Source organism: Narcine bancroftii, chromosome 6 (genome assembly GCF_036971445.1).
Source record: "Narcine bancroftii isolate sNarBan1 chromosome 6, sNarBan1.hap1, whole genome shotgun sequence".
Taxonomy (NCBI): domain Eukaryota; kingdom Metazoa; phylum Chordata; class Chondrichthyes; order Torpediniformes; family Narcinidae; genus Narcine; species Narcine bancroftii.
Window position 1 is genome coordinate 6,052,466 of NC_091474.1, and position 12,630 is coordinate 6,065,095.

At 38.5% G+C, this 12,630-nt stretch overlaps 1 long non-coding RNA gene across 1 annotated transcript; it reads right to left on the reverse strand.

Annotated features, from left to right (window-relative positions):
- Window positions 1–1,258: 1,258 nt before the first annotated feature.
- Window positions 1,259–11,423, reverse strand: LOC138737411 (uncharacterized). The gene is made up of 3 exons (XR_011340889.1): window positions 11,244–11,423; window positions 8,179–8,399; window positions 1,259–1,605 (listed from the first exon to the last, which is right to left on the reverse strand). It is a non-coding gene; the product is annotated as an uncharacterized lncRNA (long non-coding RNA).
- Between the last annotated feature and the right edge of the window lie 1,207 nt (window positions 11,424–12,630).

Below are 12,630 nucleotides of genomic sequence, written 5' to 3' on the forward strand. Positions count from 1 at the left end.
TCTCCTTAATGAAGTAAAGACGTCAACAGATTGGACGCAGTAGGGAGAATGTTTATTAAGCTGATGGCTGTAATGGACTGGTTGCCTTTTGAGCAAAAGCTAGCTAAACTAACCTTGTTTCCATTCTTGTTTCAGTGAATGAGAGGGGAAATGATTAAAATGTACTGGTTTCTGAGGTATCCTAAAAGTAGATTCGAAGAAAATGTTCCTGTCGCCAAAATATCCACAATCTAGTGCAACAACCATTTTGGACCTTTTATTTGGCTATGGTCCCCTTAGGATTCTGCTCAATGTTTATGGGCCCCCTTCCCTGTGAAGCAGTCAAGTTTTGGTTTCTTCCATACTTCTACCAACTACATAAAAAGCAGAAGAACTATTTATGTTATGCAAGGTGAAAAGAAAACAAGGCTTTTACTTAAATCTGCTGTAGGACCTCCCCCCACCATTAGTGAACGACAGATCTAGGGTCATTGTTAAATGTGAGGAAATTAGTCATACTCATCAGAGACCATCTTTTCTCCCTTATTGGCTTACGTGTTGTTGGAACTCTTCCTCAAAGGACAATAGATCTTTAAGGTCTTATTTTTTTTTATGGAAATAGAAAGATTCTTTATAACCAAATGCCTGAAAGAATGACAGAAGACAGAAGCAAGTCGTCTGTCAACATGTTAATATTCCTCTAAGAAGACTTAACCTTAAAAAAAGGAACAAATTACATCAGAAAACGTGCTCATAAAACAGATTTGTTCTGGAGCAAGTCACCTGCAAAACACAGAGACCAAGATTCAATTTAGTGTAATTGTAATAAAACCGTGTCATATTACATGCAACTTCTTTTCCCTGCTGTAAAGCAGATGGATTCGCCATTGGCAGAAATTGTCTGAAGCGCCTCTTACAGTCAGAGAAAGAGAAGCAAAATTGTCTCTCCCACTCCCCCCCCCCCCCCCCCCCACCAAGTCACCAAGTGTCTGTAGATTTGACTCCAGTGCTTCCACAGCCTCTGCAGCCACAGAGTCTAGTCCAAATCATTTGGAACCCAAGCTCCAGATCCAAACCTCCACCACTGTCAGGAACCCTTCGGCACCCCCTTGCATCCCAGTTCCGATACTTGGTACCCCTTCAGCCAGTCTCCAGCAGTTCATAGCACAGATTGAATTCCAAATAATTGTATCAAATGCATTCACAAATTTGAATGACTCCAATCAAATTGTAAATAAGACAACTCTTGTGAAATTATTAATTTAATTCCTTGCTTCTCATTTCAGGAAATCATTTAATAACAAACATTCAAAGAATTGGTAGCAGAGAACAGATTTGTCCAGTGAACAAGATCTACTCTTATTCATCAAGCACTTCCTGATATCTTTCTTGATGTAGCTAGTATTACATCTTTGTGCTGGATATAAACAGCTGCTATTTTCTGAACAGCAACAGGTTTTTTTTTTATTGATTGAAGAACCATCTAAATCCCTAAGTCATGCTCTTTAAGTGGAAAAGTGATCCAGCTGAAATTTTTTTCCCAGATTTATTGTCAGAGGACATACTCAACATCACGTACAATCCTGACATTCTTCTTCCCGTGGGCAAGGCAGAATTACCACTTACCTGTAATACAAAATAAAATGTACACAACGTACTCATGTAAACAATAAACAAATACAGAGACAAAAAAAATCAATAAATGCAAAAGTAACAGTCTAGATGCTTAATTCATTTAAAAAATTCTTAAATTGCTAAACACAATTTATTAGCTTTCCATGTGAAAATATGGAAAATATTACCAATAAAATTGTTATATTTATTTTGTCAAACTTGCTGGTAATACATTTCTGAAAATAACCAATTCTACTAGTAACTTAAGAACAGTAAGCTTAGATTTGTTAAGAGTGAACCTCAGAAAACTTCTATTTTAATGTGCAGTAAAAATGAAACTGTTCGTGTGATTCGGTCTTGATCAAATTCAACCACTGTTTGGCAATATACAAGGAGGACCATATATACAGGTAAAGCTCATGAAGACCAAGGATTGAATCAATGAATTATGGCCACACTATGTAATAAGAGAACTTGTCTCAGGATCTCAGAGATAAGATAATCATCTCAGGATTAGATCAGGTGAATGCAGAGAGACCTTTGCCCAGAGTAAGGGAATTGGTAACCAGAGGACCATGGTTTAAGGTGAAGGGGAAGATTTATCAGGAACGTGAGGAATTGCAGGAGAAGGTGGTTGAGGCAGGTACTATTACAATGTTTAAGAAAAAGAAATTGGATGGACACATGGATAGGATGGATTTAGAGGGATATGTGCCAAATACAGGCAGATGGGATGATTGTGGGTGGGATATTTTGGTTGGTGTGGGCAAGTTGGGCAGTTTCCATTCGGTATGACTGATCATGATAACAGAGGGTACATGTCTTTCGGAGCAAGTTTTTCATGTGCTGCAGAAATGCTGCACTGGTTAAGAGGCAGACGCCATTTAGTGCAACGTTCACAACTTTGTTATGTATCTATACACAATTCCCAATGTATTGTGCACCGTAAAACAAACATTGCGATTGGGAGCAAACAACTTTTCTTTGCAATCTTCAATCATTATTTTTATAAAGCAGAGAGGATGCTGGCAAGAAGGGGGAGGCCAGACAACTGGAAGAAATGTGATAGGAGATTCAAGAAGGTCAGGGTGCTGATGAAAGAGTGAAGATGGCATGAAAAGACATGGAAAGTGATGCAAGATCAGGATGTGAAGAAAATTCCTTGGAATCTGGTATCATATGTCAGGAGTATTGCAAAGAAGATCAGTACAGGTCAGGGAGAGGCAAGAGAGCATGCTACTGTGCATGTGGATGACTGACTGATGCAAATCTTTGCAGAACATCGACTGCAATAATATGTACAGCACCGGTCTCCTTAACTAAGGAAGGACATTCATTTACTGGAACCAGAGAAGGCTTGCTGACTGATACCTAAACATGTTCTGTGAGGAATGATTGGCCAAATTAGGCTTGCAGACACTGCAATGTAGAAGAGTGAGAGGAGGCTTAATGAAAACATATTAGTGTCCAAAGAGCCTTGGAACCAGAGACAATGTTTCCTCTCGGAAAATATTGAACTTGGGGATCACTAATGGACAACTTTAGTTTTAAACACTGAGGTGATTTTTTTTCTTTCAGAAGAACATTAGTCTTTGAAACTCTCTTCCCAAATAAAAATGGTGGAAACAGTGTTTAGTAATCCTGAAATCTAGACACGGTGGAAACGAAGATCTAGCCTATCACATACATCAAAATTTGAAAGGCAGACCATTACTTTCAATAACTTTATGAATAATGTACTGTTTCCTTCACAGTATGAAATCAGTCATAATTGAAGGTTATAAAGCAAAACAATGGAAACATTGATTAAGAAATGCCATGCACAGGAAAAGCATAATTTCACAGAGAAAGCAAAATCAAATTTCAAAATGTTTTATAGCTGACAAATGGTTCATTTTTTCACATGAGAGATGAACACATTAATATATAGTGTTTGAGCAATGTTAATGCCTCTGGACTATGAATCTCAGTAGCACAAGGAGCAATTTAATCAGGCTAAATGCTCCAGGAATAGCAATGAGGAAATTTAATCCACTGCTGTTCTGACCAATACTTACTGAGAATCTTACCACCAAATATTCACTCATCACTTGATCCTCCAGTTCGGAGTGAATTTAGCATTATTTTTCCGTCTCCTAGAATTCTACCTTCGCTCCAAAAAAAAACAGCACCCTTGGCAGATTACTCAATTTGAAAATAATATTGCCATACACCACAGATCCAAATCAGTTAATAAAATAGATCATTACAGATAATGATGGAAATGTTCCAAATCCTTCAGACCCATTAAGAGACTTACTTTATGATACACACTTTTCCTTTCTTCAGCAGATAAAAATAATTTAAAAGATGCAAGCATATGGTCTCTTTCAAATGTTTCAGTGACCATTCTACCTCTTGTAAGTGGACTGTTCACCTGTACACTTGTCTACAGACAAGGCCACAAACCATTTCAATTCCTACTTCAGAATTCTAAATTCATAGCTGACTGAACCCATGATATTTTTTTTCATTACCCCCTCTTGGTCTCCAAGGGGATCTGTTTAATTCATCTAGAATTTTAGAAGAAACTTGCTAAATATTTGGGTTTTGAAACTACTGTTCAATTTTTCCTGGAAGATGCAATTTCTCACATTCGTGATGAAGAGCTCAGGCTGGAAACATTGATGACCTTTTACTCCCTATCAATGCTGCTGAATTGCTCCAGCTCCTCTGTGTACTGTAATCTCTCAATTCTGATATGTTCATTTAATGGTATTTTGGCAGAGCACGTTGAGTGTAATTGGACCTTGCTAATTTGAAAACTTTTGAAATAAATCCCAAAAATTTTAATTAATTTCTTGAGTTGAAATATTCATTTTAACATGCTTTGAGCTTGTTAAGAAATATATACAGGTATATAAAAATAAACATCAACTCGCCCCTCAGACTCCTTTGAAAATAGTGTTTCGAATGGGATTTAAGGGGGATTGATTTTTAAGCAGAGAGTGGTGGAACTTGGTGTTGGAAGAGGTGGTGGAGTCAGATACAAATGCTACATTTCAGTGAAATTTAGGTAAATCATTACAGGACAAGGATTCTGCAACGGTGATTCAAAGACAATAGACAATAGGAGCTGGAGTAGGCCCTTCGGCCTGTCGAGCCAGTACCGCCATTTTACAGATCATGGCTGATCACTACTATCAGTACCCCTTTCCAGCCTTATCCCCGTAACCCTCAACTCCTTTGCCCACTAGAGTCTTATCTAACTCTCTTTTGAACATAATCAGCGAATCTGCCTCTACCACCCTCAGTGGCAGAGCATTCCACAGATTCACACTTCTCTGGGTAAAAAAAAAATGTTTTCACAGAGGAGTAAAACACAAAAGTCTCCAGAAGCAGTGATTGAAGTAAAAAGAACAATGCTGGAGAAACTCAGCAGATCGAAGTGTGTTCTTTATATAGCAAAGATAAAATTAAATAATCAACATTTCAAGCTGGACCCCTTCATGAAGATAGGAGCACAATGTAGGCAGGTGCCTGAATAAAATGTTCAGGAGGAGAGGCAAGGGAGGAGCACTGGCCCACAGGCAAGAAGTGGATGATGATAAAATGAGATTCAAAGGACATCTCATACTCTTACAACTCCATATTTGAATAATGCATACAAAATTAGTTCTTAGCTTCTTTATTACATTGTGGATGCGGAATGTGCACTCCAAGGCCAGAATTGTTAGCAAATTGTCACTGTATAAAAAAAAAGGGTTTCATTTCTGCCAGCATTGATAATAATTGTTTAACTTCAACTCTCAACTCTGTCTTCTGCAATCTTACTTTTGAATGTAATTCTAATGAACCTCCCCTTCTGACTCGACACATTACAGCCTTCTGAGTTCAACATTTGGTTTTACAGAATTAGATGTGAAGTATTTATTAATATCACTCCACCTGCCATGTTCAGCATACATGTACTTACACAGAAAATGGTATATGCTTTAAGAATGGAGAAAACGGGAACTGCAGTAAACTGAGCAATGAGTAGTAGATGATTAGGATAAAGGATATTTGATGTTATGAACAGCAATTTGACCATGATTGACAAGAGATTAAAAACAAATTGTTGTAAATATTTAGAAATATTACCACATTCTTCCACCTTGAACTATTTAATATTTGTTATTAATTTCTTCTCACAATTCTAACCGGTTGCAAGCTTTTGTTTCTTTAGTGAGTGATGGGGGGTTGGTTCAGGGTAAAAAAAAAGTTCATGACATTTTCCATACAGCCTGGCACCATCCAGTCCAAACCATAAGCAAAGTTAATGCATTGGAAGAACAAAAGAGCAATGATTATTTACTCAAGAAAAATCAGACGGGACATTTACAGGTCATATAATTATGACTTGTGTTTGAGACACTTGAAGAAGGAAGATTGAGTATTGATCAAATAAGTCATCTAGAAATAGAGACTGAAGAAGACTTTTTGGGAAACAGTGATCGATCATGACCATTCTAATAGTCATTTTGTCTGTCCTTGTCTCAGTTTTTGGAAGCATCATAAAGACACAAGTTTTGTTTCTCTTACACAAGGGAGAGGGGAATTATGACAACATTTACATGAAAGAACATTTCTCTAGAAGCAACTTGACAAGGATTTGTGAATTTTGAGCATTCTGATCACTCAGTGTCTCACCTATTTCATAATTACTTCTAAACCGAAGTTCAGAGTTTCAACACAGGACTTCTAACACTGAACATTGGAGATGGACTTCCCCGAATTGTGCCCAAGCTGTAATGATTTGGGTACTACACAGACACATATTTGTGCATAGTTGAGAGTTATGTTTAGAATTAAGATGTTATATTAATAGTAATTATTAATAAAAATATTGTTTTAAAAGTAACCATTTTTGTGAATTTCTATTGCTGCTCGTTCACAACATAACTAACCAAGGAGATTGAGACATTTATCACTGATGTTATTGAAGTAAGTTGGAAGAAGTCAATCAACTCTCCCAAGATTCTACCTCTCAAATGCACAAGAGGGGTGATAAGAAGTCAAGTTCTTGCTTCATTTGTCTTCTATTTGACCTTCTTTTAAAAAAGGTTTGAATTCAGTTCATATTTTCCAATGTCTGTTGTGTTTTGTGCTGAACCCAATTTTGGTTTTACCATATGCACAGTTACAGATGCATTCTTTGCTTTATGTGATTAAAAGCCACTAACAACATGCATGAAGAGCTCACTGGTATCTTTTTCTTTAAGAAGGAGATTAACTGATCAGTCAACTCTTCCCCCTACCCTTCCCCCTTAATCACTTGGCCAGATTTTTAATGTTCTTTCCAACCCTACCTATGAAGTTACATCTGTCTCCATTTTTTTCCCTCACATCACCTCTACATTTCACCATGTCCACAAATGAATGTAAAAGGTGCATGGGTAGGAAAGGTTTAGAAGTACATGATCCAAACACAGGAAAATGGGGCGAGATTGGTGGGCCTACTCAAGTTAGCCTGAAGGGTTGGTTTCCTTGCTGTAAAACAGCCATCTTAACCTTTTTTGGGCTAAGGCCCTTTTAGGACTTTTCTCAAAGTTTGTGAAGCAGTCAAGTCTAGTTGCTTTCTTTCATAGTTCTCACCTATTGACTACATAAAAAACCATAACAAGTGTTTTATGATTTCAGTCCATGTCCTTTCCCCCCCCCCCATTAAATGTACTATGCCCATGTTGAGAAAGGTTTGATTAATGACTCCTCATTTTGTACAAGGCATTGTTTATTATAATTTCAGGTGAGAACACACATATCCAAACTTAAATTATCTCACTTTTATGCTGATGTTGACTCACTCTGTGAGAAATGCAAAATCTTTTAAGCTTCGCTGATCCATATGTTTTGGGAGATCCCAAATTTAGAGAGATTCTGGAAAGCCATTTTCCAAACTTTATCAACGATTCTTAATTTTGAACCTTGCCTGTTAATTGCTCTGTTTGGTTTTTCTCGTGATCCAGATAAATCTATATCAGTGTTTCAGGAAAGGGTTTTTAGTTTTTACCACATTGAATATCAGATGAGCACTTTTATTGAGATGGAAAGATGATTCATCCCCTAATCATACAGTGGCTATGTTTAGATAAAATTAGATACAACATTAAAGATAGAAACCTCCAATTTATAAAATCATGGAGCCCATTCTTAGAATTTGTTTTTATAATTGGAAGAATTAACAATTACTGCATGTTCTGGTGGTTCATTGCCTGTTCTCTGGGGGGGGGGGGTCACCACTATTGATTTTTAAAAATTAATTATAGAAGATCACCTTGATTAGAGGGAGGAGTACATTAAATTTAGTTTTCGGTTTTTAAAATGTTTTCCTTTATTTTATACATTATTTCAACTAATAGGTCAGATCATTTCAATTATATGTTTTTTGAGATATTATTAAGCATTTATTGATGTAGTTTTATCTACTTCTGTTTTTTGTGCGTACTTACTCGTGTACAAATTTTTACAACTTTCAATTCTGTAAGTATGCATACATATTAATCTCAATAAAAAATCTTCTGAAAAATGCAAGAGAAAGGCTCTATGACAAAACCTAGCCCGTACTTTCCTGACTCTTCCTAGTAAGCTCCTGACCAGTCGATTTCACATCCCAGGCCTCAGGCATGTGATATTGCCAGAGGTTTGTGGGCATCGGATGTTGCTCCATTTACTTTCAAACCTCTGTCGTTCCTCTCCGTGCCTCATTTTGTTGCACGATGGAGACATTAGCTGATTGATTTTGCTCCTGAAGTTCCTTGGTTCACTCCTTCCTGTTGGGTTTCTACCTGTCCCCAATGACAAACAAGTTTTCATACTTAGTAGGGAAAGAAATCAATGAAACACCAGCAAAGATTTCTTTGCCCATTACTTAGCGTCCTCCTGTGAGCTAGCCTTGGCCATTTTCTACTTCTCATTACATGCAGTCATACTACAACATCAACTGGAACAATGTCTTTTCCACATTCAGAACCATTTGAATTCCAGATTGTAGTGGATCGAAAGGTCAGTGTATCACATGATATGACCCAACTACGTTATTGGACCAGATACTACTATGTGATTCTCAGTTACTGCCTTCAATAAATGAAGTTCTATTGAACTTGCCCATTTTCTTAAGTAACAGAAAAGTGACTGGCACTGCATTTATGTGGAGTTAGGGATGAAATAACAGGAATCCAGTGCAAGTAAGTAGAGAATGGGTTTGTCCAGGTGGAACAATGATAATAGAGGCTTCATTGAGCTTGAGGTTTACCACTAGTCTCAGCCATTCACTCTTCACATGAAAAGAGTGGGACTATCTCAGAGGAATATCATTGCTGTTAGGTATACAAACTACCCCAACGTGCACGCACACATAAATATGATCACAGCTAATATTCTGATGGGTCACAATGCTTCAAGTGGGAGCATTGCAACCACCAGCACATGAGATACTGGGAGAAATTATTGAAGGTCAGCAATAAAAGTCAAAAACTTCACATAGATCATTTTACTTCCTGGACATGACACACTGGACTAAGATTTTGTGCATGAGATGGATTATACTCATGGATTTAAGCCAGTGTATGGGTTCTTTAACACATCCATTACTAGAGAGGACACGAGTCAGGTACCTGAGGCACTGTACTGTGCAATGAAGAGCATGCAACCCGCAGGAGATGATGGATTAAATTGGAGAGCACCTGGCATAGACACTTCTGGGATGACAAATGTATACACATAGTTGAGGAAATCTCAGAGACCACAACACTTCAGCAGACCCATTACATTTGTAATTTGTTCAACTTATCACAATAGTTACTCCATTATTGCTTCAAATATCTTTGGCTTGGCTTCGCGGATGAAGATTTATGGAGGGAATAAATGTCCACGTCAGCTGCGGGCTCGTTTGTGGCTGACAAGTCCGATGCGGGACAGGCAGACACGGTTGCAGCGGGTTGCAGGGGAAAATTGGTTGGTTGGGGTTGGGTGTTGGGCTTTTCCTCCTTTGACTTTTGTCAGTGAGGTGGGCTCTGCGGTCTTCTTCAAAGGAGGTTGCTGCCTGCCGAACTGTGAGGCGCCAAGATGCACGGTTTGAGGCGATATCAGCCCACTGGTGGTGGTCAATGTGGCAGGCACCAAGAGATTTCTTTAGGCAGTCCTTGTACCTCTTCTTTGGTGCACCTCTGTCACGGTGGCCAGTGGAGAGCTCGCCACATAACACGATCTTGGGAAGGCGATGGTCCTCCATTCTGGAGACGTGACCTATCCAGCGCAGTTGGATCTTCAGCAGCGTGGATTTGATGCTGTCGGCCTCTGCCATCTCGAGTACTTCGATGTTAGGGATGAAGTCGCCCCAATGAATGTTGAGGATGGAGCGGAGACAACGCTGGTGGAAGCGTTCTAGGAGCCATAGGTGATGCCGGTAGAGGACCCATGATTCGGAGCCGAACAGGTGTGTGGGTATGACAACGGCTCCGTATACGCTAATCTTTGTGAGGTTTTTCAGTTGGTTGTTTTTCCAGACTCTTTTGTGTAGTCTTCCAAAGGTGCTATTTGCCTTGGCGAGTCTCTGGTCTATCTCGTTGTCGATCCTTGCATCCGATGAAATGTTGCAGCCGAGATAGGTAAACTGGCTGACCGCTTTGAGTTTTGTGTGCCCGATGGAGATGTGGGGGGGCTGGTAGTCATGGTGGGGATCTGGCTGATGGAGGACCTCAGTTTTCTTCAGGCTTCAAATATAAAGTTTAGGAAAATCCTCTCAAAATGCATCCACTTTTCTAACTTTTGTTTCTATCCTTTGACTTGCCTTAAACAATTGCATTCAAGTCGATTTTGATCATTCTTAATATCTCTTTATGTGAATTACTGTCACATTTGGTTTGGTAAATATATCTGTGACGTCCTGGATTAAATTTATGATTGAGAAATGCTCTTCCAAACTCCACAAGATGAAAAGCCATTCACTTTTTGAAAAATATAGTGGTTTCATTGTTTTAGTTCATCATATTGACCATATTTTAAGCTTGAATTGGAATCCAATACAGATTAGTAGGATAAAAATTTTCTTATTTCAGTAGGTACAACACTCCTTTAAAAAGTGATTAAGCTTTAAACAATATTTATTTGGGTCACATTTTATAGCATGGCTATCACAAATCTGACAATAATAGCAAAGGAAATTGAAAGTAGGAAGATAAAACCATACCATTGTGCTTTTATATCAGAAAGTAAACATTAGAGTTTAATCGTACAAATATGGTAAAACTTTGGTGTGTCCCTTTGGTTTATATCATATAGTATTTGTTTGCTGAGGTGAGTGAGGGAACAGGTTTGGTAGGTCTCAAAGGCAGGACTCTGGACACGGTTTTTGTAGTGAAGGATTTTCTTTACAGAAGGCAAATGTGGGAAATGGTAACAGACACAAACACATGCGTGCACAGACACACACTTTACAGTAGCCATAGGAAAGTAAAAGCAGCACTGAAACGTGGATACAATTAATACCAAACATGGGAAAAATAGCCAACTGGTCATACAATGATCAAGGAAAAACCACAACAACAACCCACCACCCCTTGATTCAGTGCAGGCTCTATATTACTAATTATAACACTAATTAAACACTCCCAACCCTTTAAACATCTTACCAACAGTTTCGCCAGTGCTCTTCCACATTTCTAGACCTGGAGTGAAGCAGGGTGATCGCAAACTGGTAAAGAGGAAGAACAATGAATGCATGGCACCTTTATAGTGCTGGAAGACCCAGCCCAGGCCATTAGCAGAAGCCAATGGCTCAGTACCAGGAGGTTAATCCAATTACAACAGGCAATGGCCCAAAGCCAAGTACAAGCAGGCTGGAGTCCAGTCAATTTTCATGGGGACAACAGCAAGGTGTGCACAAATGGGTGGGGCAGAACCCAACCTTGATTGGCAGCTGGTTGTCCTCTGACTAAAGGAGGGGAGGGGAAGCAGCAGTGCAGTGCTGTCATGTGACAGCTGCAACCCTTCCCAATTCAGAGGCCTAAAGGTAAAACTTTTTCATTGTTCAATTCTTTCATTTTCACCAACAAAAATATAGATAAAGTTGAAAGTGTTGAGCAATCAACACAAAATATTCATTAATTGTGGATTACAGTTCTTCCAAAACTCATTCCATGGCTCCACTATTACTTGGCTTATCAGGATATGCATTATAGCGAAGGCCTAGATATGAAATTCTGCAGCAATAAGCTGGCTGTGGTAATTTCTAACCTGAAGACTTTAAGACTGAAACTAAATGCAAATTAATTCCTTTTGATACTTTGACTGGGTAAAACCTATGTAAATCATTTATTTATCTAGTTTTAGGCAAAAACTTAATTTTAATTAAAGTGCAGTCAAATACAAGAAGTAGAACCCTGGCTATTTTAGTTTGTTTTGCTAAAAGTCTTTTCATTTAAAACAAATTATTCCTCTAATTAATTGTGCAGCTGCCCCAGTTTTACATTGAAAGCCTTAATAATGGGACTCATCTGTAGTCTAACTTAGATAGGGATTGGAAATTGATTCTGTCTCTGGAGTCGAGTCATCCAAGATCCAAATAAATACTCAGTCACTTCCTGCAAAGCTGACTCTGGGTTAATAACCCATTTTATAAACCCATGATTTATAGTCAATCAAATAATATGTGAAGTTTTGATGCAATTGGCAGGCAGGTGAAGCCCAGAGTAGAGATGTGTGGTAGATGAGAAATTGGGGGCTAATAGTGCACTCAAAGAAATGAAGCTTCGTAGACAGGACAAGGAGGATCACAGAAAAGGGAGGGCAAAGACCAATAGTTTAAACCAGTGGTTTTCAAACTGCTCCTATATTCACCTTCCATTTTGAGTTTAACTGTGTTTATTTCCAAGAAAATAGACTTTAGAGATAAGGCAGAGGAACTCATGGTGTGGATTGGCTTGGGAGACTGCGATTATAGCCCTATGAGAAAGATATGGTTGAGAGAAGGCAAGACTGATCACCTAGTCCTTAGTTAACCAATGGGCCTACTCTTCA